This window comes from Diadema antillarum, unplaced genomic scaffold (genome assembly GCF_040938485.1).
Source record: "Diadema antillarum isolate AM-2024a unplaced genomic scaffold, OU_Dant_1.0 seq00001402_RagTag, whole genome shotgun sequence".
Classification (NCBI taxonomy): domain Eukaryota; kingdom Metazoa; phylum Echinodermata; class Echinoidea; order Diadematoida; family Diadematidae; genus Diadema; species Diadema antillarum.
In genome coordinates, this window is record NW_027272157.1 from 175001 (window position 1) to 201855 (window position 26855).

Here is a 26855-nt window from a genome sequence, read left to right on the forward strand (position 1 = left end):
GTGGTCACCACAGACAGGTTGGTGGCCAACCTGACTTTTCTAAGAAATATGCCTAACATAATTGTTCTTACACATGTGACTCCATAAAGTCATATGATATTCTTACTAATATTACCTCAGAAATATATGTGCGAGGGGGAAAAAAAAATCCCAAAAATGAACAAACAAAAAAGGCTATGGTTTATTTGAAAGTTTCTTTTACAATTTGGTTGACTCTGAAAGAAAAGGTTATATTGTGAGATGCAGATACTCCAGCAGATATATCCTAATGTGCTTTAAGTACACAGAGCCCAAATATCCTCCAGTACAACTCTACACCTTGTTTGTAAGTACTGGATTTAAATGAAATCAAGTTACCCAAGGTTTGCCCCCCCCCCCAAAAAAAAAAAAAACCAAAACAAACAAACAAACAAACAAACAAACAAACAAAGAGAGAAAACAAACAACTAAAGTGTAATGCACCTCCCCTGTATACTGTAAAACAAGGAATGCTCGCATGCATTTTCATTCCACGAATTTCACGAGAGGTAAGATTCGTGAAATTAAAATGCATGTGAAAGTTTTTGTCTACACTTTATGAATTGAAAGTCAGAGGCAACTCGCGAAAAATTTCATGCTGCGAAAAAGGCCGTTGGCTCCAATTCGCGAAAATACTGTCATAGTATTACTGTTATGACCACAATTCATGCCACAAACACAGGGTCATACATGCATTTTTCTTGTGACTGAAGATCAAAAAAACAAAACAAAACTCTGACAAGGTAATTGACTTGCTCGCAAATAACATGATAATCCAAGTGCAGCCAGATTCTCTTTCCTGAGAGCTACTTGTCTGAATATATGACTTATGAAACTGTAAACAGCTAGCAGCGACACAGGATAAAGCCACCACAGACGACACCTTTCCATGCTCTGCTAAGACCTACGCACATTAGATAAGAATTATGAAGATGACATTAAAAAATCTACCCTGTCCATCAACGCTAGAAATCTACATCCTGCTGAATGGCTTGGTATTGGTTTGCATGTTTTGCACACTTGCTCAGTAGCATGATAAGTCACAGGCTGAATTTTGTGATTCGTCTGAACTCAACAGAATCCCAAATAACATCATTTGAAATGGATTTACAAAGGCGAAAACAACTAGTAAATGAGATCGTAGGAGCATGAGTACATAACAAACAGTGTTCACATCTGCCATGTTTTTACATTTTAAAAGTGGTACACAGATGATCAGATAATACTCTCAAGAATGAATCATGTACTAGTGGAATACTTTTAAGATATCTCATAATTGTAGGATTCCCTCCATCAGAGTATCTTGCACATTTTTAGAAGTGTTGCAGAAAAAGACGAAGACTGGAAAGACAATGATAGAACATACAGAATAAGCAATGAGTGGCACCAAACATAGAGGGATGCAACAAGGAGATATGAAATGCAGATAGATAGATATATTGATAGATAGAGATAGACAGACAGATAGAAAGATAGATAAATAGATAGACAGATACAAATACATGTTGACATAAATAAACTGATGGTGAAGTAGATTGGTAGAGTGATAGACAGAAAAGATATAGATAGATTGATAGATAGATAGATAGATGGATAGATAGATAGATAGATGGATGGATAGATAGATAGATAGATATATGGATAGATAGATAGATGGATAGATAGATATATACATGGATAGATAGACAGACAGACAGATAGTGATAGATAGATAGACAGATAGATAAATAGATAAATAAATAGATAGATTGACAGATTGATAGATAGATAGAGAGAGATGAATAGACAGATGAATGGATAGATACTACAGATAACATGAATACAAATGGACCAATACACAGGTAAACAGACACACAGAGGAAGCCAAAATTCTTAAACAACAGGAATAAATTGCTCACACAAAATCACACCCAGATAAATAACCATCCTAATACATTGTATAAAGAAATGCCCAGTATGTCATATCACATATTACTAGCAAGATTTTCCTCTGTAGCTCCACATCACTAGTCCTCCATAAGACTTTTTTTTTAACCTCAATGACTGCATTATGAACGACTGTTACAGCAAAGCATGTGACACAAATTTAACCACAAGCATTTCAATCACAGGCACTCAAAATATTCCATTAACTATTACGGATAAAAAAAATGAAAAAGTCTTCATAGTAACAGTGCAACTTCACTGAAACAGTGGACAATAATGATATGTTTGAGAGCTGATTACTCTAGAACCAACCTCATGATGAAGCATCTTCAACTTCATCTTCTTGCTTGTGTTTAAGTACTTTCTGAACATTTCCCTGATGACGGAGTGGGCAACGGTGATTGTGAGCTCAGCATGTACTAAATTCAATCTGAGATTACCATGAGTAAAAAGAAAAAAAAATAAAAAAAAAAATAAAAATTCAATACTCAATCTTCCAATTACAAGTGTAGTGAATTTGCACGATAACATGTTGGTAACACAATGGATCAGACCGTCAAATGAGTTGGCCCATTTTGTGACAAATATTTGTCCCGAAAAAATTTGGTGCAAAGTGGACTGCAAATAACTAGAGAGAACAGAACACATTTATTAGTATTCAAACTACACCAGCACACTCCTCACCCTCTGTACGCCCGGTACATGCTGCAGCATTTCTAGATTTTCTTGAATTTCGGAAGTCATCTGACATCAAGAACTCTGGAAATATTTGCATCCTGTAGCACATATGTATTTTCATATCTTCTCCAAGATGGAAAATCAACAACTTTTCTCTTGCAAAGGGATGATATCTATTTTTCATTCCATCAATGTGATTTTGGGTTTCGAATTCAACCATTCACAAATATTATCTCACAGATCCCAACGCATGAAACATTATACTCGCTAAATACATGGCATATACTGTATGTCACTGGTCCCCAAATAGTACTGCACATATTAACGAAACGTTAAGTACTACTACAGGAAAGAGCAACTCATTTTCTTCTCAAATTATAAGTGCCATTTCGTATCATGACACCCCAGAATTTAAACTTTGCTACAGTTTTACGTTTTCACATTGACATTAACGTCCAGCCTACCGACAAATATTTGGCACCAAAACTTTTGTAAAACACTTTCTGTTGTGTGATTATAAAAGCACTTGTCTTGTCTATCATTTTTGAACTATTTAATCATTTTACACTCACTGATAATCAGAAGAAAACATCTTTCATTTGTGTGCAAAAGGTGAATATATTATAGTGAAAAATATGCAAATATCATTTCATTCCACGATAAATTATCATCTGATCAACAAGGAATATCAGTGTCCTATTCATTTTAACACTACACCCAGTTTACCCAAAGAAAGAAAAGACAACATACAAAGTTGTCTTTTGCATCATTTCTACAGTACTCTCCACATGAAGTATGTAGGGCCATGTGGGAAACTTCTTACAAAACGTTTTGGTGCACACAATCTGCAGGATAGCATGCAAAATTCACAGACGTTACAAGCAACATGCAACCAGTGCTTTAAAAGACACTGCATACGTATCTGAAAAACAGCTGATTAGACAGCTACTTTTTAAGATGCAATCTTCACATATTTTCCTTCTTTTCTTTTTTTGTTTAAAACACAGAATACAAAAGACAGGAGAAATTAGTATATTTCTTGTACCCTGTAGTTGTCATCAAACTTTGCAGAATTATCCACAAAGAGTATATGTCCCCGGGGCAAAAGCTCTGTTGTACAGTAAATAAGGCTCTAAATTCTAGCTCTGGAGATTACTTCCTACCTGGTGCTCATAACCTTTGACAAGATGTTTAACCCCAAAAATGGTCTTAAATAAAGTATGTATATAATGGGTGTGCTTAGTGTGTGTTTGTGAGTACATTTTGTTCTCAACCTCACATACCTGGTTCCAGAGTGAATTTGAATATAGAATATTTCTTGCGATTAGCTAAGATATATCAGGATCTTTTTTTTAATCTATAATTATCAGAACTGTTGTCATTCAAGAATAACCTTTTTTTTTCATTGCTATAGTCAAATCTACAGATGATTTGGTGAAATTTTATGTAAAATTACAACGTGCGCATTTCTACTACTGTATACGCCATATATTTCACAAGTCTAAATTTTCGCGAATCGGGAACTCCCGTCGATTTCGCGAGTGGTTAAATTCGCGATCGTGAAGTCCCGTACTTACAGAGAAGTGTACACGCGTACGTCACATTCACATCAGGATCAGAGTCAATATTTTAGCGTGTCTTTAATTTCGCGAAATTCGCGAAAAATAAAAACCTCACGAAATATTCGGCGTATACAGTACACTATTGCTTATATCTTAGGGCCTTGATGCAAATCAGCAACACTGATCAAGCTATCCTGAATGATATTTTAATAAATAATGCATAAATAAATGTCTCTCTTGACCAAAGCATATATGTAGCAGTGCTGTGAAAATAGTAATGATAGTGCCCTCTGGGACAACATTGCTCTCTTCTTTCTGTTTTTTTTTTTTTCAAAGAGGCTACCTTTATATGACTAAACCATTGCATCATTATCATTGTGGTTAGTACAGATGGCAGGGGCCAGCCCAAGGGTTAGTCATACCATGAGGTCGAGGGTATGTTTTTTTTTACACCAGATTGTATGTGATACAGCAGCATATCACTGATGGGGCGACCAAACCTTGGATCTCAATGTCAAATGTTCAGCACAGCAACAAACATGGCAGCCAAACTCTTTAATAAATGGGATCACCTTTCCTTTGGCATGCTGTGGTGACTTTGTTTTTGGTGTAAGACAGCTTGGATGTGAACAGGACATCACTTAATTGAATATTCGACAATTGATCCCCCCAAAAAAGTGATTTTCACCTAACTTTGAGATACAAGGTCTTGTCACTTCTGTTCAGCCATCCACCACTTATTTTTGTGAATTAAAAGTAAGATGGCAGATGCAACTCATTTTAATATATCAAAGGGGTTACAAGATTATATGACGAGTATAGTGTACATGGGAACAACGTCTTCAAACCTTGGGTCAATAAGAAGATGATATGAACCTATACCTCATTATGTAGAGAGGTGCTGTAACACCCAAAATCACACAAGGCAACACATTTTCCTTACAAATAGAGTTAAAAAACATGCAAAACAAAATAAAGTATCTCTCACAACTTATGAGCAAAAGATATATTTGTCTATAACATTATAACAACAGGCAAACTTGAAGAAAATAATGTACATTTAAACAAAAATGGCTGCAATTCACAAAGGTTGTTTGTATGTAGTCCATGGATTATGCAAATTTTGACTGCATAAATGAGCATGCATTTAATGTGGACCAACAGAAATCCATTAATGAGCACGCACTGACACATGTTTGCTTTCCTCCATGCACTATACTTGAACCATGGATTTCTGTTCAAATCACCTTTGCGAATTCAGGTTTATGACTTTGAATAACCAATTGCATCTGTAAGCCATCACAAGATGGACTTAAGGCAAATCAGTGTAAATAGAAAATGATGCAATTACATGTTTTTGCAACAAATATCAAAACAAAGGTATGGAATATGACACGGTGAGAGAAGTCAACAAAAACAAAATCAACATTCGCTCAAATTGACTCTACATGCAGCACACACACATTTGCTTTCCCAATGGAAAACAGGTAAAATCACTGCAAGAGAAAATGATAGAAAAAAAACATTAAGGGTCAAATCAAAATTAAATTCATGGATTAGTTCAATCTATCATGGCAATGTTTTCCAAGGCTCAAAGGGTTAATGTGGATGAGCAGGGTGGGGTTAACTTATGCCTGCCTTTGTCAGTGCTGCCCTGAATTCTTCCAGGGCATGGTTTATGCTTATGATAAATCCCTTGGATAAAGGGAAGAGTATAAAGGGGGCTGGGGAGGACTGTGTCATATCTCCATCCCCGGTTCCATCAGGGGCTTTCCCTATGTCTACTGGCTGTGAGTTGGCATTTACTGGATTGGCCAGCAAGCGCGCTGTATCATTTGGGCTTGAGGGACAGATTGATGGGGTCTCTGCTGGGCTAGATGTGGCAGAGTCTGATGGTGGTTGAGATGTGGGTTTTGTCGCGGGTAGCAGCGCCTGGTCTGACCCAGAGACTGGGGTTGGTGTAGAGTCAAGTTGATCTGTTCTTTTTTCCACGGGAAGGTCGGCAGGACATGGAGAGCCAGCAGCCAAGCTGTTCTCTGTTTTGATCAGTCGAGACGACTGCCCCTCTGAGTCCCGATAATTTGTCTGCCTTGAGGCACCTTCTAACCAGGATTCCAGGCGCTTCAAGAGTCTGTGTACCATAAAAGACAATAATTTATAGTCCTTTGCAATAAGACATCTTTCATGCTCCAAAGAAAGCTCAATATATAGTACGTCCGATAAAACATATGAATGCTTGGATGTGCAAATCATTACAATGCTGTAGTTTTTTATACCAAGGATAAACAAAACATCAACAGATACCCTAACACAATAAATTCTCCCATAACCAAATGCAATATCAACTTCATCTAGATCACTATGTTTTGCAAGAGTAATATCTTTAGAGAGAGAGAGAAAAAAAGAAGAAGAAGAAAACTCCCATAGAACTGTCATTTACAAGAGTTTGAAATTGACTCCCATATTCACACATTTAAATGCCTACTACATGAAATATGCAAAGACAAATTGAAATGTACACATAAACAGGCAACATCAGGAAAGAACAAACAAAACCATGAACAGCAGGCTGAACAGAACATCATACATGTATCACAAGCAAAACTACAAAAAGAGTGAAATTCCATTGTTTTACCTGACGCATCGCTTCCTGCAAAACCTTCCAGTCTCCTCCTTAAATAGTTCAGGTGGTGAATTGAGTATATTGGTCATACACTGTATTGACAAGAGAAAAACAAACAGATGCATGGAGCATTAAAATACACAGCTAAAGATCATATGAGCTCAATTGAGAATTGGAAGGACATCTTGAGATAAATGAGCATTGCATAGAATTGTTTCTTCTGTTAGTGCTCTGCAGGTTTCTGTTAGACTGAAGGTGGAGAAGGGATAAATGTACTATTCATAATGTAAGGTAATCAGTTCCAGCAATATATGGCAGTGTTTATAGTTGCTCAAGTACTGTTTACTGCATCTGATATTGTGACACAATATGAGGCAAAGTCATGAACAAACCAGAGGAGCACTCTGAGAGAGCAGACCTCCACCAAGCAGCCATGATCAAAATATATCGTCATTTCATGAGTAGCATCGTTAACAAAAACATAGAGGTGTACAGACATTTACCAATACATTCAGAAGTAAGTTTGGGGGAAATTTTGATCATCCATTGTTGAATATTTATGACCCAAATGACCTTTGACCTTATGACCCCAAATTCACATACTGTATACGACGAATATTTCGCGAGGTTTTTATTTTCGCGAATTTCGCGAGTCAGGTGCTATTTGCAAAATTAAAGACACGCAAAAATATTGACTCTGATCACGCTATGAATGTGACATACACTGCGAGTACACATTTCCCCGTTCAGTACAGGACTCCATGATCGCGAATTTAACCACTCGCGAAATCGTCGGGTAGTTCCGACTCGCGAAAATTTAGACTCGCTAAATATATGGGGCATACAGTATATTTCTTTCTTACTTCATTATAAACACACCCTGCAAATTTAGTGAAAATCTGATTATCTACTCTTGAATTATTGAGAGATTAAACTTATTTTATGTCCTTTATGACACCTATGTTCTTTGACCTTCAAGAAATCTAACTGACCACTGGTCAGAAAGAGTTTTGACCAGAGGCACGTATATACCTGCACCATCTTCACCAGAACCATCTCATTGTACATGCGGCAGTTCTCCAAACTCTCCATCGTGCCGCGGTGCTTCTCATAGCCCGCCTCGTTATAGTAGGGCTCATTGACCAGAATCAAGCCTTGAATGGAGACTAGCAGCTGCAGCAGATTTGACGACGCCGTCCACATCTCGTTTCCCTGGCAACGGGCAGGGCGTAGTAACAGAAGAGAGACACAGTAAGCACATAAAGTGAACACTGCATCATCCATTATTTGATATAACATACATTGTATTCCATACATTTTAAGATATTATCAAGTGAAGGATTAAGTGAGCTCAACTCTTTGTGACTAAACTGGCTAGTATATATTTTTGCAGTTGATTTTATCACCATGTGCCAAATAAGACAAATTTTGTTCGTTTGCATTACAGAGTGATAATACTGTATGCACTCAAACACAATATGCTGCAGAGCATAGCAAGTTGCCTAAGCTCTAAAGGACCACAATTTATTTGTAGTTGATTAAACTTCTCCTACTTTTTAACACTCACTTTCAAGAAACACTTGACCCCCAAATCTTGCCTTAAGGCTTGAAATTTACCAGTACCCAGAGTAGTGATCTATCACTTGGTCTACTCCCACCTCATCTATAGCCATTTAGTCTCAACTCACATGGTCTAATCCCATTTTGTCTGCAACCAGTTCATCTAATGACGGACCAATTGCCCCTTAGCCTCATTACCAGTTGGTCTAATTTCAGATGGGATATGCCCACTTTGTCTATTACCCACAGTTTATTAGACAAAATGGGAAAAAAATCCAAAGAGACAAAATTGCAATTAGACCATCTGGTCATTAGATGAAGCAATAATTAGCCAAACTGGGCATTAGACCAAGTGAGAATTGGACCTAACGGGTATTAGACGAAATTGATAGCAGACCAAATGAGTTTAGCCATAGTGGTGTTAGATGAACTGGAAAGTAGACCATCTGATATTAGACCAAGTGGCAATTAAACCCCTACATTTGTACATCCTTTCAAACATGCACTGAGAATGGACAACACAACAACAGCCTTAATGCAAATAGTTTCACATTAGATCTGGCCTAATCAATGTCTGCTTGAGTAAAAATTGTGATAAATTTTTTAATGATATAATTGTCATCAGTTCTCATCATCCAATCATCATTTGGGACCTCTGGACCTACCTTTCCAGTCCATGTGCCGAGGAGGCTGAGGCAAACCTTGCCATCGTTGTAGAGATTGGGATTCAAGCGCCCGCTGCAGTACGACAGGTAGTGCACCTTGGGAGGGGAGTGGGGGTAGTCACCTAGTAGCCGGATGTCGAAGAAGAACAGGCCGTCCTCATACGGGGTGTTGGCTGGACCTTCGATCATGGCCGAGAACATGTCCTGGGTGAGGAAACATACCAATAGGAAAGTTTATGACGTACAGTCCGAGCGCTGTTATCCAGCCATGTCGGGTCCAGCGCACATCAGGATATTAAAGCAATATGGCCGGATATGGGAGAAACAATGTTTATGTTTATGTACATGTACATGTAGCTGCCAACCCAGTGGTAGCTAGTAAGGAAGCACACATGGCAAAAGTGCTGTAATCTAAACAATGCTTTGCTAGCCTATCAAAATTGTTATCCTTTTTTTCCAGAAATTGCAACACCTTAATGTAAAATGTATATCAAATACATTTCTGTTGGGAATATTACATGTGAATCATGTGAGTTTGGTAGGAGTTTTAATTGAGATTGGAATCACTGTTTTGTTTCGTTTTTTTTTTTTTTTTTTTTTTTTTGGTCTTCACTGCACGAACACATCAGGATAGCACAGAAGTTTTTTTAAGAGATGGCTGGATAATTGAGAGCAGACTGTATTGAAATGACTGTAAAAAACAATCTATGACTGTAGAGGTGACAAAAGAAGATGATATCCTGTTTTTACTTTCAGAATTATGAGTACTGAATCGTTCCAAGAAGTTCAGATAATGTGGTTCATTCAAAGCAGTTAGAGCTGCATCACCACTAAAACTCACAAGACTAGCCAATCAGACACCTGGCATCGACAGTAACCAGTATGTGAAAAACTGCAGAAGAGTGTGGGTGACTCAACTACCAATACAAACAAAGTGGGTGACAACCTCAGTGAGATAGGAGATGGTGCACAAGTCTTACCATTCTGTCCTCGAAAGCCTTGACCAAGATTCCCTGGGGGAGGGCCGTCTGGAGCAGACGAACCTGAATTTTGATCAGTGAAATACAAATTTCTCTGTTCATCACGACAGTTTGTCACTTTTGTGGAAACACAAATCATGCAAGGCAGCAGGAAGAGTCCATACAAAGCATCGTTTAAATCTGTTCATATGTGAATAATTCAACTTTTGAATATAATCTCATTTGACTCCTGTGATCTGACTTCAACTGCATTAATTATGACAATTTTCATAGACAATAGAAAACTGAGTGTCTACCTTAGTATCTTTTCATTTTCGCACTCTTATCAATGCATGAAAACAAATACAGAATGATTACATGACACATATACTGTATACGCTATATATTTCGCGGGGGTTTTATTTTCGCGAATTTCGCGAGTTGGGAGCTATTCGCGAAATTAACAACACGCGAAAATATTACTTTCCAAAATGAATCCCTTGCCTTGATGATACTAACATTTCAGTACATGTACTAGTATGCCATGTCACGGCTTACCGAACAGACCATAATGGCTAAGCTTGTTTACGCACGTCCATGTCTACTTACGAATACTGTAGAGAGCCAATCCATTATCGCAAGGGGACCACTCGTCAGAAATCTAGCGCGATGGACTTAACCACTTCAAAAATGTTGAATTCTAACTTACTAGTTCGCAGAGTTTGGCAAGTCTTTTTCATGCAGTGTATAACTAGTATCATTCTTATTTGCTAGTAAGTTGAAAATTCACACTTTCTTTGCCACTTCATATTTTCTCTGGTCCCCCAATCGCGAATTTAACCACTCGCGAAAATGTGTGACAGCGGCAATTCGCGAAAATTTATGTACGCGAAAATTATAGCGTATACAGTACTCAGCACACACTGCATTACAGAAAAGATAACTGGTAAATGAAAAAGGAAAAGGTAGAACGAGGAGGAGGAGATTGGGAAGGAGGAGGATAAGGAGGAGAAAGAGCAGGAAAAAGAGGGGGCGGAAGAGGTGGAAGAAGAAGAGAGAGAAGGAAAAGGAGAGGGAGAAGGATGAGGAGAAGGAAGTGGAGGAAGAGGAGAGGGAGAAGGACGGGAAAGAGAAGAACAAGAGGAAGACGGAAGGAGGAGGTGGAGGTGGAGGAGAAGGAGGAGAGTGAGAAGGGAGGAGGAAGAGGACAGGAGAGGGAGAAGGTGGAGGAAAAGGAAGAGGAGGAGGAGAGGGAGGAGGAGGAGGAGGAGAAGGTGGAGGTGAAGGTGGAGGAGGAAGGGAGGAAGAGGTCTGGAGGAGGAAGTGGAGGAGGAGTAGGAGGAGGGAAAGGAGGAGGTGGAGGAGGAAGACGAGGAGGCTGAGGAGGAGGAGGAACAGGAGAGGTGGAGGAGGAAGATGAGGAGGTGGAGGAGGAGGAGGAGGAGGAGGAGGCGGAGGAGGAGGCAGAGGAGGAGGAGGGGGAGGAGGGAAAGGAAGAGGTGGAGGATGTGGAGGAGGAGCAGGAGGAGGTGGAGGAGGAAGACGAGGAGGTGGAGGAGGAGGAGGAGGAGGAGGAGGAGGAGGAGGAGGAGGAGGAGGTGGAGGAGGAGGTGGAGGAGGAGGAGGAGGAGGAGGCAGAGGAGGAGGAGGAGGCAGAGGAGGAGGAGGGGGAGGAGGGAAAGGAAGAGGTGGAGGATGTGGAGGAGGAGGAGGAGGAGGTGGTGGTGGAGGAGGAGGAAGAGGAGGAGGAAAGGAAGAGGTAGAGGAGGAAGAGGGGGAGGAGGAGGAAGAGGAGGAGGGAAAGGAAGAAGTGGAGGAGGGGGCGGGGGAAGAGGAGGAGGAGGAGGTGGTGGAGGAGAAGGAGTAGGAGGAGGGGAAGGAGGAGGCGGCAGAGGAGGAAGAGGAGGGGGTGGAGGGGGAGGAGGAGGAGAAGGTGGAGAAGAAGGTCGAGGAGGAGGAGGAAGTGGGGAAGGAAGAGGAGGAGAGGAAGAAGGAAGAGAAGGAAGATGAGGGAGAAGAGCAGGGAAGGTGGAAGGGGAGGAGGAGCCATGCCTCACCTCTTTCTTCCATATCTGAAGGAACTGCTTCCTGTTTGTGGGCTGAAGGGCAGTGCTGAAGTAGTGTGTGCTAGGAAGGGAACCCTCCATGATGAATCCTGTTAAAACATGAAATAAATAGAAATAGAATACAATATGCTGCTGGCATTATCTCTTGGTTCAGACATTGCAATGCTTTAATCACCAACAAAGTCATTTTGAATGTGAAAGGTTCTTGGTGATGAAAAAGAGGCAATATACAAATGCTGGCATTGTTTGTAAATAATGCTTCTGACACCCTTCAGAAAGGAGGCATGAAAAGAATTGAAGGAAAATACTATGCAAACACAACTATTGTCACCAATGTAATCACATCACAGGGTGCATGGCATATTGCAAAAGAGTCATTCATATTCACCTGCACAGAATCAATTTCAATTCAAATTCTAATTTGGACTTTGCTCACATTTGTCATGGTATCATCAGGCAAGCCTTAATCTTTTAGCAACTGAAAATTCTGTACATAATGGCCTATGGTTCCCTGGAAGGTACAGTAATATTACTCTCATTTCGACAACTTTCTAAGTAATGTAAAATAGCTCACTGCATGTTTATTTTTGTCTATCATAAGTTATGTTTATCTGAGAGCCTATTAAGACTTTACTATAAAAGAGAATGGTGTGTCACAGAAGTAAATTAAGTCTGACATACTTTTGTTGACCTTTGACCTCTTTCAAATTACATATTCTACATGAAAACAAAGAATGGTAAAGCATAAACCTTCAAAAAAATGGACAAGCGGTTTCTGGCAGTTTAGGGAGGGAGTAATAAGACGGGCGGTTTGGGTGTGTCAGCTTCTAATGGGTTAAACTACAAACTGTAGAGTAAGCTTTCAGGTTGCCACAGGATGGCCTTAACATTATGGAAACAGTATGTAATTGCTGACCAACACTAAGAAAACTTTGTAAAAATCCAACTCACTACTGGCAGCGTTTGGACTCTGCAGGTCACTGTCCTCTGCTTCTGCAGTCTCTCCCTCTCCTTCTTTGGCATGCAGCTCTCCAACCTTCAGTCCATCCACTTTTCTCAATCCATCCTTGTTCAGTGTCTTTGGTTTGACATCCTCACTCCCATCTTTCTGCACTCCCTCGGATGGAGTGGTTTGGTCTAGACTCCTCTGCTCTGAAACTTCCGTGATGGATTGCTGTACAGAGTATGACGTAAATAATGTTTTACCGTCAGATTCAGTGGCAATGCATCAGATTCATTGGCAACGCAAATCTATTGTTTTAAGGATCTTGTTCAATAACATTTCAAATGATATCCTTTGCATTTGTTGCATTGATGGTGTGCTACTATTATCAATATTTTCAAAAAACTACTCTATCTTCATGACTCTGTAAAGACATATCAGGTAAAGTGATCTTCCATACGTCTAACACAGAGGTTGTGCCTTATTTTGGCAAAAGAAGAGCAAGGGGTTTAGCTCAGGTCATTTTATGTACACAATAAACAAAGAGAATTGTTGAATGGCAAATGAATGAAGCGCAATATCAAAACTTTAATACAGTCAACCTTGCTTACGTCAACCTCGCATAAGTTGAATAATCGCCTAAGTCAAAGGTCTTTTCAAGTCCTCTTCTCTTTATATTCTGTTGATTTCAATCCCTCATGAGTCAAATTTTCTCCAAGTTGAAGCTATTTCTTCAGTCCAAATAGATTTGGTTGACTGTACTAGCGGAAGAGAAACTTGGGGGGTGATACCTACTCATGGGACTCACCTGGAGTACGGAGCAGTCGCTGGTGGTGGAGATGGGCTCCTCTGTCTGGTCTCCTGTCTCCACCTCACCGGTCCTCTCTGCCTCGTCGTCATGGGGCTCCGTCTTGCTCCCGGCGGCCGACTCCTCATCCCCGCCATCTGGGTCTTCCTTGGCTGAGATGTCCTCTTTGTCACTGAAGATGAAAGCATATTTCATATTGAATAGCAGAAATATTGATATTGGTGCAAAAGTGGCATATGTAATGTTGTCTTAATAATGGGGGGGGGGGGGGGGGGGGTTTCTGGCCCATTTGATTTACGACTGGAACATTCTTAAAACTCTGTTGATTAACTTGTGTTATATGATTTGTAGATTACCAACTACCAATTGAGTAGGTATGTCCACAATTCTTTTTTTTATCATGACTACTACAACACTGAATAATTGGTGTTTATCTATGTTGACATAAGGCAATTTGTCAATCAGTATACAAATGACATACAAAAATGAGTGTGTCAATCAGAATTGTGTGCATAAGGTAACTATGGAATGCTTAACCCACAAGGCAGAGCAGAGTGGGTTTAGGCTCAATTCCATAGTTCCCTCATGTGCGCTCATGCATCCAGTACTTCAAAACCATGCATCCGATAATTACTGGATGCATAACGAAAGTACTGGATGCATGATTTTCAGCCAATTGGCATCTCATACTGAGTGCGTGAACGCTTGCTTAGTGCGCGAACTTTTGCTACAAGTGCACATACTCTTGCTACAAGTGCATGATAACATGTCTACCACTGTGAGGCAGTGTGCGGCCAGTAGAAAATCAACACACAGTTCTTGACCAATGCGATCGCAGGATTTTTGCTATCCATTCTATAATTACCAACAATACCATTTTCAAAGACGAAACCAGACGAGACTAATCCTCTCTTTGAATTCCAGGATCTGGCAGAACATACTGAATGCATGCATTACATTTCACTGAAACAACCATAAAAGACAATTTGCACACACACACACAAAAAAAAAAATAGTTCAGATGAGGCACTAGCTCAACATCTGATAGAGCCCTACCTGTCTGGTCCATCCTCCCCAGAACCCGAATCCTCACTGGCCGTCTCCCAGCTGCTGTCGGAGGACGTCCCGTCGTGGTTCACTCCAACCTCCAGCAGCCTCTCCTTGCAATCCTCCTCCTTGTCATCGGTGAAGGAAATCTCCGAGTCAAAGTCCTGTAGAGAACAGGGTGTGGCACACAGGCGATGAGAATGATGATGATGATGATGATGACTGATCATGATGGCTATTATGACGTTACGAGTAACTGCAAGATGACAACACTGTCAATAAGCTAGTTTGTAGTTCCAGTTTGCGCATGAGCAGAAAAAGGTCATTTGTACCAACAGGCATGATGGTGTTTAAATTCACCGAGATGAGCATTTCTGTGATGCTATGATTATTCATGTTATCCCTTAAAATGATTCTTGCCAGCACATCCACCTGATAGCAAACCTAGTATTTGGCGAGATTAACAGAAAAAGTTTGCCAATGCATTCAATGTAAAACAATGAAAAGGATGCTTACCTCAGTGTCATTTATTGACAGACCATTCTGGTCACCTAGTCTACGCAAGTTTTGTTTGAATATGAATTCCATAAATTGTTACATCAGACAATCTTATGCATTACATCATTTTTAACATGAATGAAGTGCCCAACCAACTGAGAAAAAGGAAAGGTCATTTGTACCAATGTGCACATGAGCCAATTACAAACTGGCTTATCTGCCAGTTCACAGTTAGCAATAGTCTGCAATGACCTCTGAACTGCAAACTTTTTGAAACATGGATAGAAGAGCAATTGAAGTAAAAAAGAGATGATTAAGTGCTGCTTTTTGTTAGTGTCGTTAAAAAGAATACAGTCACCTGTACATTCCAATATGTACCTGTTCATACATGAATGTCTATAACATAGTTTTCATAAAGACCTATTAAGTTTTCAAACACCATAGTAACAAGGCAATTTCAACAGACCTTCATCTACAAATGCTAAAATTGTAACTGTGAACTAGCTGATAACCATGATAAAAATGAGTATTATAATGTTTATGGCACAACTATATCATAATCATGAAGACCAGGAATTATTTCTCTTATCATTATCAGTAGAAGTCATAACAACAGCTGCTGTTAGATGTATAATCATGGTCATTATATGATTTCTGTAGAATAAAGTACAAAAATAGATTTGTTTCATGTAAATGTCAATATTATACTCCTGTAGACCACAAAAAATTATACTAAATCCCGACAAGTGCACAATCATAACTTTATTAGCAATTACGTGATGCCGTTTAGACTCTCAAAGATTTCTCCTTCTCTTTGTACACACAGGGAATTTCTTACTACTAGGGCAGTCACCACCCCCCCCCCCCCCTTTTGTTTCACAAGCTGGTAATGTTGTAACACAATCACCTCTTCAACTCTGTAGAGTAGGTGGGGCATGACCTTTGACCTTGTGTCGTCAACCCACCGCACAGAAATGCTGCCATCCGAGTTCACCTCCTGGACCTGACCGGGAAGAACAAATTGAAGAGTGAAAAGCTGGTCAGCATCGACCTGGTTCTGCATATTCAAGATACACCCAGCCAAACTCTTTAATTCATACTGTGAATCTTCCTACCGTCTTCACAAACCTACCCCATTTTTTTTTTCTCTCTCTCTCCTCTCTTTCTGTAAATGGATGGTTGTTTGGTGAAGTGGTTCAAACCAGTGGGTTAAAAGAGAACTGTTGTCTCATTTTGCTCTCATCTCATCAAATAGAAATGAAAGCTATGGAGACAGAGACAAAGTTTGTTCATCTCTTCATCGTGACATTTTGTTCTCATGACACCTGTCAAAGAAAGATGGTTACTGCTCTCAGAGAGTGATATGATTCACTTGACCACACGCCATGAAAATCAACATTAATCTAATACATGAAATGTGTTCATGAAACTTTCATGAATTTTCTGAGGAGCAAGATTCACAAAGGTGAAATGCACGCTAAAGTTTTTTTCATCTACATTATGCATTGAATGCCAGTCATCAATTTGTGAAAGTCTCATGCTGCGAAAAAGGCTGTTGGCTACAATTTGCGAAAGTTTCGTCCTGCAAAAATCTGTGGTTTTACAGCACATTACAATTCATGGATGGATTGCTTCACTCAAGCTTAGGACTTTCAGTGGAACTCCCTTATCAATCTCGTCCCATAAAACTATCTCAACTGGGGCAGCAGTGGAGGCTCTGATACCACCCATACCTGTCCAGCGGGCGGAAGACTGCCATCACCGTCGTCCTCCCCGACGTTGTGAGCTATCCTCACAACGACGTCATCCACACTGAAGACAAAGTCGGGGTGAGGGGTGAGTTCGTACACGCTCAGTTCCTCCGTCTTTATGTCCAGTCTACTGGGAGAGCAATTGGATACATTTTAAAAATGGTGACACTATGTTGACATCTTGATCATAAAAGATCCTCCCAGAAAAAATGGCAATGACAACACCTTGCTTTTTTGAGTTTCTTAGTAGCTCTCATCCTTTTTTTCTTTTTAAACCATTTCTTGAGGACTAGCCCGAATTCAAAATCAAAATAAAACATGGAGTGTCACAAGGAATGAATAAATGATCTTACTGTGGCTTTCACGACAATTTGCACTGTACACACACAGGAACTTAGAAGTTCAGGTTATAACGTAGCATTTTACCTCATTTTATGGTGACTGGAAAATGTCATCATTACATGGACATAAAATAAACTAGAAATATTACATTCCTAATTTTTTCATTAAATCTTTGTCCAACCCAGTATTTGGGCTATATTTTGACAGATGCTGTATCTGATTTTACTAATACTGGAGTACAAACAAAACGCCTAAAATGATTACTCGATATAATGACCTACAATCTGGTTTGACAATGCATATCCAAGGCTAGAAATACACTCACACCAGTACACAGCTTTGGGTTTGGCTTTGGCCCTGAAATTTCCACGTTTGTTTGCTTTTTCTGCTTTCATTTATTTGTTTTACACTGCTTTTCAGGGGTCTTTTCTTTCAATGAATAGACCTATTACAGCAATTGTTAACTAGACAAGCGCTTTACTCCATCATTGGTGGGAAGTGAAAACTCACTCTGATGTGGGGTCACCCTGTCTGTTGACCCAGTTTACATCGCATGTCCTCTCCTTGTTGTTTGTTCTGGTCACCACTCCATACACATGGCCAGTAGTTCCTGTGAACAGTCACAATATACAAGTACATACACAGGCATACTTCATCAGTGCAAATGCTGATGCCCTAAGAATCAATAGGAATAATGTGATGATTAATAAAATACCTACGACCAATGTGCGAGGTACCCGATGTACACTTCTGAGTATCAATCATTCAATTCACTACTTTGTTTGGAGATGAAGCCAATTTCAGAATATCTAACAATGCTGCAGGGTTTCTACTGCCTTTGTCAATCTGACAGATAATAAACCTTGTTTTCTTTGTCTCAGTTGTACTATGAAAATGAAGAAAGAAGCTGGCTCACCTTTCCCTTGTGTCACGAAGTCACCAGGAAAGAACTCCAGTTCGTCCAGCTGCCGACACGGGATGACATCCGTAGAGATGATGCCCTTCTCATAAGAACCATCCTGCCAAAGGACATCCACCTTGGTGAAAGTGTGTGTGACCTCCACGCAGACCGACTGGCCCGCCTTCAACGGCCCCACATTGCCGGGGTCCCTTCGCTTCTTCTGCAGGTGGGCAGCTGCCTTTGGTCTCCTCGCTGCCCCGTGGCTGGACGTCTTTGGAGCTGAGGGCTTAACTCCATCGATGCCATCCTCTGCCTCCTCCTCCTCCCCCTCCTTCTCCTTCTCCTCATCTTGATCAAGGGCATCATCTGCAAGCACATCATCCTCTTCTTCATCACTGGTATCAGACTTTGCCTCCTCCTCATCATCATCATCTTCGTCATCATCAGTTTCGTTTGCTGAGGAATCACTCTTGTTCGTCATACAGGACCTCTTACTGCCACCTCTTTCACTCCTCGCTGATCCCTTGCCAACGGTCTGCTCCCCTCGTCTCTTGTAAGAGACTTTGGATCGAGGTGGTCTGGGTGAGGGGATAGAGTCTCTGGATCCCTGACTCTGGCCTGACAACTTCCCATACATCATTCTCAACATCTGCACCAGCAGCTTTCTGGTTACTCTCGCGTCGCTCTTGGATTCAGCTGCAGTTGGACTGCGGAGCTTGTCGACATCCTGGGACAGTTCCTGGAGCTCTTTGTACAGTGCCTGCAGGGCAGTTGCATCTGAGTCTTGAGAGGCAGCTAGTCTGCTGGACTTGTCACATTCAGACTCAACATCGCCATTCAGCAGTGGCTTGTCAGAGGTCGCCGTTGATGCTAAATCTCCAAAGAGACTGGAGTTGCTCATGTAGCTACTTAGACAACTTTGCAAATCATGTAGATGCTTGTCATTGATGCTGAATTTACTGCGCTTCTCAATCTCTCCTCCAGATGCACCACATGCAGACTTCATCCCATCATCAGAAGTTTGATCTTCCATTGCATTGCAGTCGTGAGAGGCAGATGGGTTGGTGGTAGTCTGACCTCCAGATATTCTTTGGCTCTGAGCATCGGTTTTTTCCTCATCTTTACTCTCTAAACTATCAAATGTCTTTTGGTCTACAGTATCACTGACATGAGTGTGTTCCTGATCAGACTTAACAACCTCTGTGAGAATACTCTGCAGCTCAGATGACGACACATCTTGCAGTCTTGGCATCTCGCTGACACCATCGTCCCCCATTCCATCACCACCTGTCCTGCCATCTGACCCAGGCTCAAACTCCTTGGGCATCAACAGTCTCAGAAGGGACGACAAGAGAGGAGAGACTGTCCTGGCTCCACTCCCTGCAGCAACAGTTTTGTACTTGCGAATCAGCCGCTGCAGCACGAGGCTTGGGTCTGGCTGGGAGACCTCCATGTCGGCATCCCCCTCCTCCGGCACAGAAAGGGCATCAAAGGTGGCTGCCTCGTCCGGCCTCCTGAAGCAAAGGGCCCCGCCCTTGGACACAGGATCTGGATGGGCGAGATCACCCTCATCCAGGGTGTACATGCACTTGTCCCCTATCTGCACACTGGCATGTGCACTGAAGTTTAAAAGCTTTAACCTGTCAAGTCAATGTTAAAAGGATCAAAACAGATTTCAGAAATCAAACTCGGCCCACTTTCACCTGTTGTTTTTGCTGTCATTATTTTCACAATGAACTAATTATACAAGCCTTTGAACAGAGATCAGTACACACAGAGTCAAACTGATGTGACTACAGTTCAAGAATGAAATCATCTCAGTTCTGAAAGTGTGGTAGCACTAGACCTACACATAAAAGAGGATAATTTGTTAACATTTCTTTTGCTTCAATCTGATCGTAGCCTTGTTTTTTGTTTTTGTTTTTGTTTTATTTTTTTTGGGGGGGGGGGGCGGTGGGACCACAAATACAATGACAAAACAAAGTATTCAGCCAGCCCTGCATTCAAACCAGGGTGTGTACCAAAAGAAAAAGATTATTCACTCACCTCTCAAGGTTCTTGCCCTTGATGACAGATGGAGGTGGTTTCAGATCACTGGCATTTTTGCTGACTGCCCTTGTACACCATTGCACATCAACCCCGACTATTTTCACCTTGAATGTGGATCACAGACAAAGCAATTAAAATGAAGGAATACATATCTGAAGGAATGAATTCATCAATGGAAGAATAAAGAGATAAACATTTAATATGAATGGATATATGAATGAATAACAGTACTTACAAATTTCACTCTCAATAAATACTAAATGGTCACTTTAAACATCCCCATCAATCCCTACACGTATGTGTGAGGGAAAATTATTTCTGGAAGGTTTATAGCCAATGGCTGGGGAAAGTGGAAGGGGGATTATGGAATGGAAAATGGCCAATTGTAATCTGAAACAATGAATGACCACATAGTACAAATGTAATGACATTCTATAATCTTACTTAATATCTATACATTTCTGTATAACACATTGCATTGTGTCTTTTATACTTGTCATGATTTTTATGCTGAGAAATTGAAATGAATTTAATTGAATTGAATTGAATTTGATTTAATTTACATTTGATGTTTCAATGTTAAGGCAGGGTATAAAAAAGAGAACCCTTTAAAGGAGGTGATTCTCAATTATTCCATAGATTTTCAATGAGTGGTTCACTGAGATCTTTCTATGCTCATTGAATCCACCTGCATTTTTATGGAAACCTCCTCTTGAAGAGGAACACCAAATCATGTTGAAAAAAGTCACACAACATGAACACTTTAAGTTTAATACAGATCAGACAGAAAGTATAACATTTCTCTGGTTTCACAAGAACTTTGTGCTCGATAAGATATCCTACAGGAGCTTGATGTGGTTACAAGATATAGATAAAAGCATAGCAAAATAGGTTGCATGAGATAATGCTCAAGATGTAAATAATTAGCAATAGAGTTGGACACATGTTACTCTGGTGTCGGGTGTCCTCTATATTAGCTGGTGACAGTTGCACAGGCTAATGAAGAGTCCTGCTGGTACATGTACATATCATCATATCATATGTTACATAATATGCAAACATTGAAATGAAAGCAACATATAAGATGAAAACACTGAATAAGATTCTTACCAGTGTGTCTTTTTAAATATCAATTATCTACTACAACACTTCCTTGAAAAGCTGTTATAATTATATAGTATCATAGCAAAAGACTGTGGGAGCATGGTAACCCATGGGAAAAAAAAAAAAAGTTTTTCCTGCACAAATCCATTCCATGCACCATGTAATGTATGCAAACTTTCCATAATGACAACTCACCTCTGAAAAATGAACTTCATCCTATTCCGCTGTCTTTCACTTTTAAAGAAGTGAATTCTATCATGCTATTGCTACTTCATACTCTTGTCCAGCACTAAATAAACTCTGACAATTGTCTGTGGAGAATGCAGTGTATAACAAAATAACATTTTTTAATCAACTTTTTACACAAGTGCATCATTTTCCTGAAAGAAAAGACTAACCTCTTCCACTATGACCCTGAATTTGATCTTGCTGCTAAGGATTGGGCGGGGTCCCTCAGCCACTTGGCCCCCTTGAAGACACTAGAAGGTCCACGGAGTGTCTGGCCCGGAAAGAAGCCCACCTCTTCTCCAAAAACAGAATCCTGTGGGTAATGAAGACATCACCTATTGTAAAAGTGGATATTTTTGCGCAAGTAATTTTTTGTGCTAGCCAGGTAAGTTGAATTTGGGGTGTTTTAATTCAGCTCGATCAGGACATTAACTACTGGAATATATGGCATGCAAAAATATTCATGTGCTTTTATTTTCACGCTAGCTTCTGGTTGCATGAAATGCGTGAAAATTTCCACTTTTACAGTATGCTCCTTTATTTGCTTTTTTTTTTTTTTTATTAGGACATCACAAAAGTTGATTTGCTGTTGCATTAGATGGCAAATCAATGATTGAATTACAAACATATAAAGAGATAGATGGGTGGATAGATATATATGGATAGATAGATAGATAGATAGAAAATGTAAATGACTAGTGATTTACATTTTTTTTAATTTTTTTTTTAAATTTGTGCATATAGTTGTGTATAGTACACTTACGATTATCTCCCTACAATATAGCATAGTGAGATAAATGCAGAACAATCAAGCAACATACCAGATGATTTCGGAAAAACCCCGAAGGAGACATTACCTCATCGCTATTGTCATGAATGTCAATCAGTCGGCACGCGTCTTCGTCTGACAAAACGCAACGGGCCCCATTCTTGAAGGCTGTCACGATGCTGTTGTAGTTGTCCCTTACGATGCCCACCCAGTCGTCCAACACAACATGGTCACTGGGCTGGAATCGCTGTATGGACAGATGAAAAGACAGATTATTCATTCATCTATGAACAAGGTTGTCTTGTCATAGATTTTGAATAGCAGTTTCATGGAATTATATGAAATACTGCCTCCAGCAACACTTTGTGGCAGAGGTACAAAAATTATCAAGACATCATGATTTTGCCTGATTGTTTTTAAATATACACTTTGTTTTTTATACACTAATAAATATTTTTCAAGATAGGAATTCAAAAACGGATAATTCCAGTGTTAGCAAAGAATTTATACAGATTATTTGAGGAAAAAGATAAACTTTCAAAGACGAACATGGAAAAGTGTGACTTGTCCTCATTGCCTGGCATCTTCATTGGACATGTGATGCATACAATATCCTACAGCATACTGACAGTTGACTCCCATAATATAGCAAAGTCCTCGGGACAAGCAGTTTTCATTATATCAAAATTTGGAACCTGAATTTTTACTTCACTGTAACAGGAACGCCCTGTACACTCTATTTTATTCATTACGTCTACATTATCTCAAAAAGCAAGATATTGACATAACATTGATCTCAATAGATTACTGTAAAACGAGGAATGTTCGCATGCACTTTAATTTCGCGAGTGCCAAGATTCACGAAATTAAAATGCATGCAAAATTACTTATCTACACTATATGCATTGAATGCCAGTGGCAATTCGCGAAAATTTTATGCCACGAAAAAGGCCTTCGGCTCCAATTCGCGAAAATTTCTTGCCGCGAATATATCATGTTTTACAGTAGTAGCTAAGTAAAGGTTCCTGTGTAGAAGGTACACAACATCACTATAGAGACTAAATATCACAGAATTTTGAATTGCTCTTTTTAATTTTTGGTTTGTTTTTGTTTTTGTGTTTATGCTTTTTTTTTATACTTTCAATGAATATCATTCACCACCGGAATTTCAATGCTGCCAATACCATTCTTGTTTGTCTTTCTGCTGGGTTTAAGTCTGTCACTACTACTGGCAACTTCACTGCGTACAAATTTTAAAGTAGCTGGGCCATGAGGGTTAATTGTACAGCTCTCACCTCAATGGGAGTAAGTTGCTGGCTGGGAATGTTGTAAACCATCTGTCTGGTGTTGAGAACCTGGAGATGGCAGTTGACATGAATGGTCTTCACCAGTCCCTTCTGAGGCTGGTCCTCGACGTTGTACCTCACAATGTCTCCTGGCAGCAGGGAACGGTCATGCAGTGTTACCTAATTTGAGATATCAGAAAGCATGCACAGCATTAGACATTCCTGTCATCATTTGACAGTAATTCTTCTTTTTCTTTTTCTTCTTGTTCCCTTCTTGAGCGGTATAGCCCCCCTACAACAGTCCATGATGTCACAGTAGTGGAACAATAGACACAGAATTCCCCCAAAATTTCATATTATTATTCATAATTCACACACAGAAAAAAGCACCAAAAATTTGACTCTGATCAGGTCAATAACAGGTGCGGCAGCCCTGCATTGAGTGAACCCAATGCCGAATGGGGATGACACCTGCATTTCTGTGGGTCGCTGCACATGAGTTGATTAAAACTTGATTTTTGTCAAGTAGCGCAGACAGAATTTTTTTTTCTTCATTTCATCATTGAGAGTGGACATACATATTGTATGTGTGTGTAACAAAAATTACTGTGTAGTCTGTGTGAACTTGCAACGATTTTTATGTCAGATGTGAGATGGATGATAAGTGAACAACGTCAAGGGGCCTCATCATGTGCATCATGAGCATTAACTATACACAGCCCAGTCGCTGTACATGGTACGTCTGTTTTCGCATAGCGTAACACTAGTGTCTGGTCGGGCTACATGAGCATATGATATCACCCCGAGGGCTTCATCAGCACCCTGGCCATGCTCATGAGGAGGAGGGATCATTATTAATTCAGAGCAGGCAGGGCCCCCCTCATGAATCCATGCATGATCATGAGCGGGTTTCCATCCCGGAACCGACTGATCTGGAAACAGCAGGAGTATAAAATTAGACCCTACAATGTCAAGTACAATGACACAACGTCAATGATCACGAAACTATTTCAGTGCCCTAAATCTACTTTCGTAGATTACTAGAATGAATTGTCATGGATACGGTGATGAATCAAGGCAAAGGATATCACTTTACATCTGATTTCACCGACATTGGACCACCGTTGGACATAACATGCACGGTATGGATGGCGGCAGTAAAGTTGCCAACAATTTATCCAACGTATGGGACCACACTGCGAACAGCCGGTATACATTTCACCCTCGCACTGAACACACCTTATCTTCCGCGAGGACCTCAACACGACCTTTTGGATACCATGAGACGCGGACTTCACCCTTTCTGACGACATCGGAATCGTCATCGTCATCGTCTTCGGAGCTGCTGTCTCCTGTGTAGCTGTAAGTAACAAGTCCCAGCTGGATCTGCCCACGGTGTTTCCTTCTCACCACATCTTCTTTAGATAAGGTCGCCGCCATGTTTACAACTAAAAAGTACGACGACCTCACGTGTACATTCAGAGCGTGATATGACATCATACAATCAGAAAATATTTTATTAATGTACCGTGGTACCTATATCTTTAAATCCTGAATATTATATAGACGTTGATATGCATGTCCGAAGGTTCATATTATGGAGAAAGGTATGATGAATATTATACCATAGCTAGAGATAATAGATCGTATAGACGGACAGACAGACAGACAGACAGGTAGGTAGATAGATAGATAGATAGATAGATAGATAGATAGATAGATAGATAAATAGATAGATAGATAGATAGATAGATAGATAGGTATAAAGGTATAATAAGTAAGTAGGTAGGTAGGCCTATAGATAAACAGAAATCTGTTCATTTTCTTGTATCGCCATGAATATTTCAGATTATATTTGTGTGTAACATATGCCATATATAAATGCCTTTGTAAATAAATAATGAATAACATATTATGAATAACTTATCAAGCAAACAAACAAATGCCTGTTCTGAGCATTTGAATGACTCTACCATTTTTTTCCTTTTATCTTTTTTCAACGCCCTTCCCAATTTTCGTTCTATTGTTTCGTTTGCATAGTGTTCTTGTTGGTATACTTCGGTGTGTAGCTCATGATAATGATTGTGCCTGTCTTGTATATATTTTTTGTTTCTCTGTTAGTCTTGTCTCTGCTGTATTTATACACCTTAAAGCAATTATTAAAGGATTATTTACGCATTCATGTTTAAAGGACAAGTTCACCTTCATATAACATGTGGATTGAGATTGAGCAATATACGTAGAACGCATCAGTAAAAGTTTGAGGAGAATCGGACAATCTGTTAAAAAGTTATGAATTGTTAAAGTTTCTGTGCAGTCACTGCTCACTCGCACAAGAAAATAACATACAATAGGTAAACATTTGCAATGGATCGTGTTTAACTTTCTATTCTGCCATGTCACATTTTCTTTAAGGTTATGAGTTTATCAAAACACAATTGAGACAATGCGTGATCATTCTCCGCGTGAATCGGCACCTATATGCCACTGTAACAGTCGGGGCAACACAATTTTCTTCACAGATCTAGACTTAGATATGTTTTCATGGCACTTATAGTTTTGAAGTTTCCAGACAGGAACGTACACCCCAGCTGTAACATCCATATCAATTGTAAAAATGCTTGTGAGTACATTAAGAAGAAATTACTCCTTCAGAAATATGTCAAAGGCTGTCTTCTTGACCGATGAGTGCAGACATTTTTTTTTTTTTTTTTAGCCTGTACAAGTTTACAGTGATTGTTTTTTTTTCTTCATAAAATAATGATATTTCAGATTGCTCTGTATTTTCATGAGGATGTGACATGTTAATGACTTCAAAACAGAAACAAGAAATCATTAACATGAATAACAAAAAAAAAATGATAGATTTGGCTCAATTTCATGAGTGTAACCTTCTGAACAGAACAAAACGTCCTTACCAAGCCCTTTCTCAATACTGTATTCCATTTCACCGTTAAAAGAAAAAGAACAAAAAATAGTGACCCGAAAGTTTCAGAACATAAAGGGCAAAGTATCGACATTACGTCATGTTATTGTAGTTTTTTTTTCGCCCAGGGACATTGCAGTTTTCGG

The 26855-nt window shown here is 39.8% G+C and overlaps 1 pseudogene; it reads right to left on the reverse strand.

The window, feature by feature from the left end:
* Positions 1-5264: 5264 nt before the first annotated feature.
* On the reverse strand, positions 5265-25223 carry LOC139709067 ((E3-independent) E2 ubiquitin-conjugating enzyme UBE2O-like; annotated as a pseudogene).
* Between the last annotated feature and the right edge of the window lie 1632 nt (positions 25224-26855).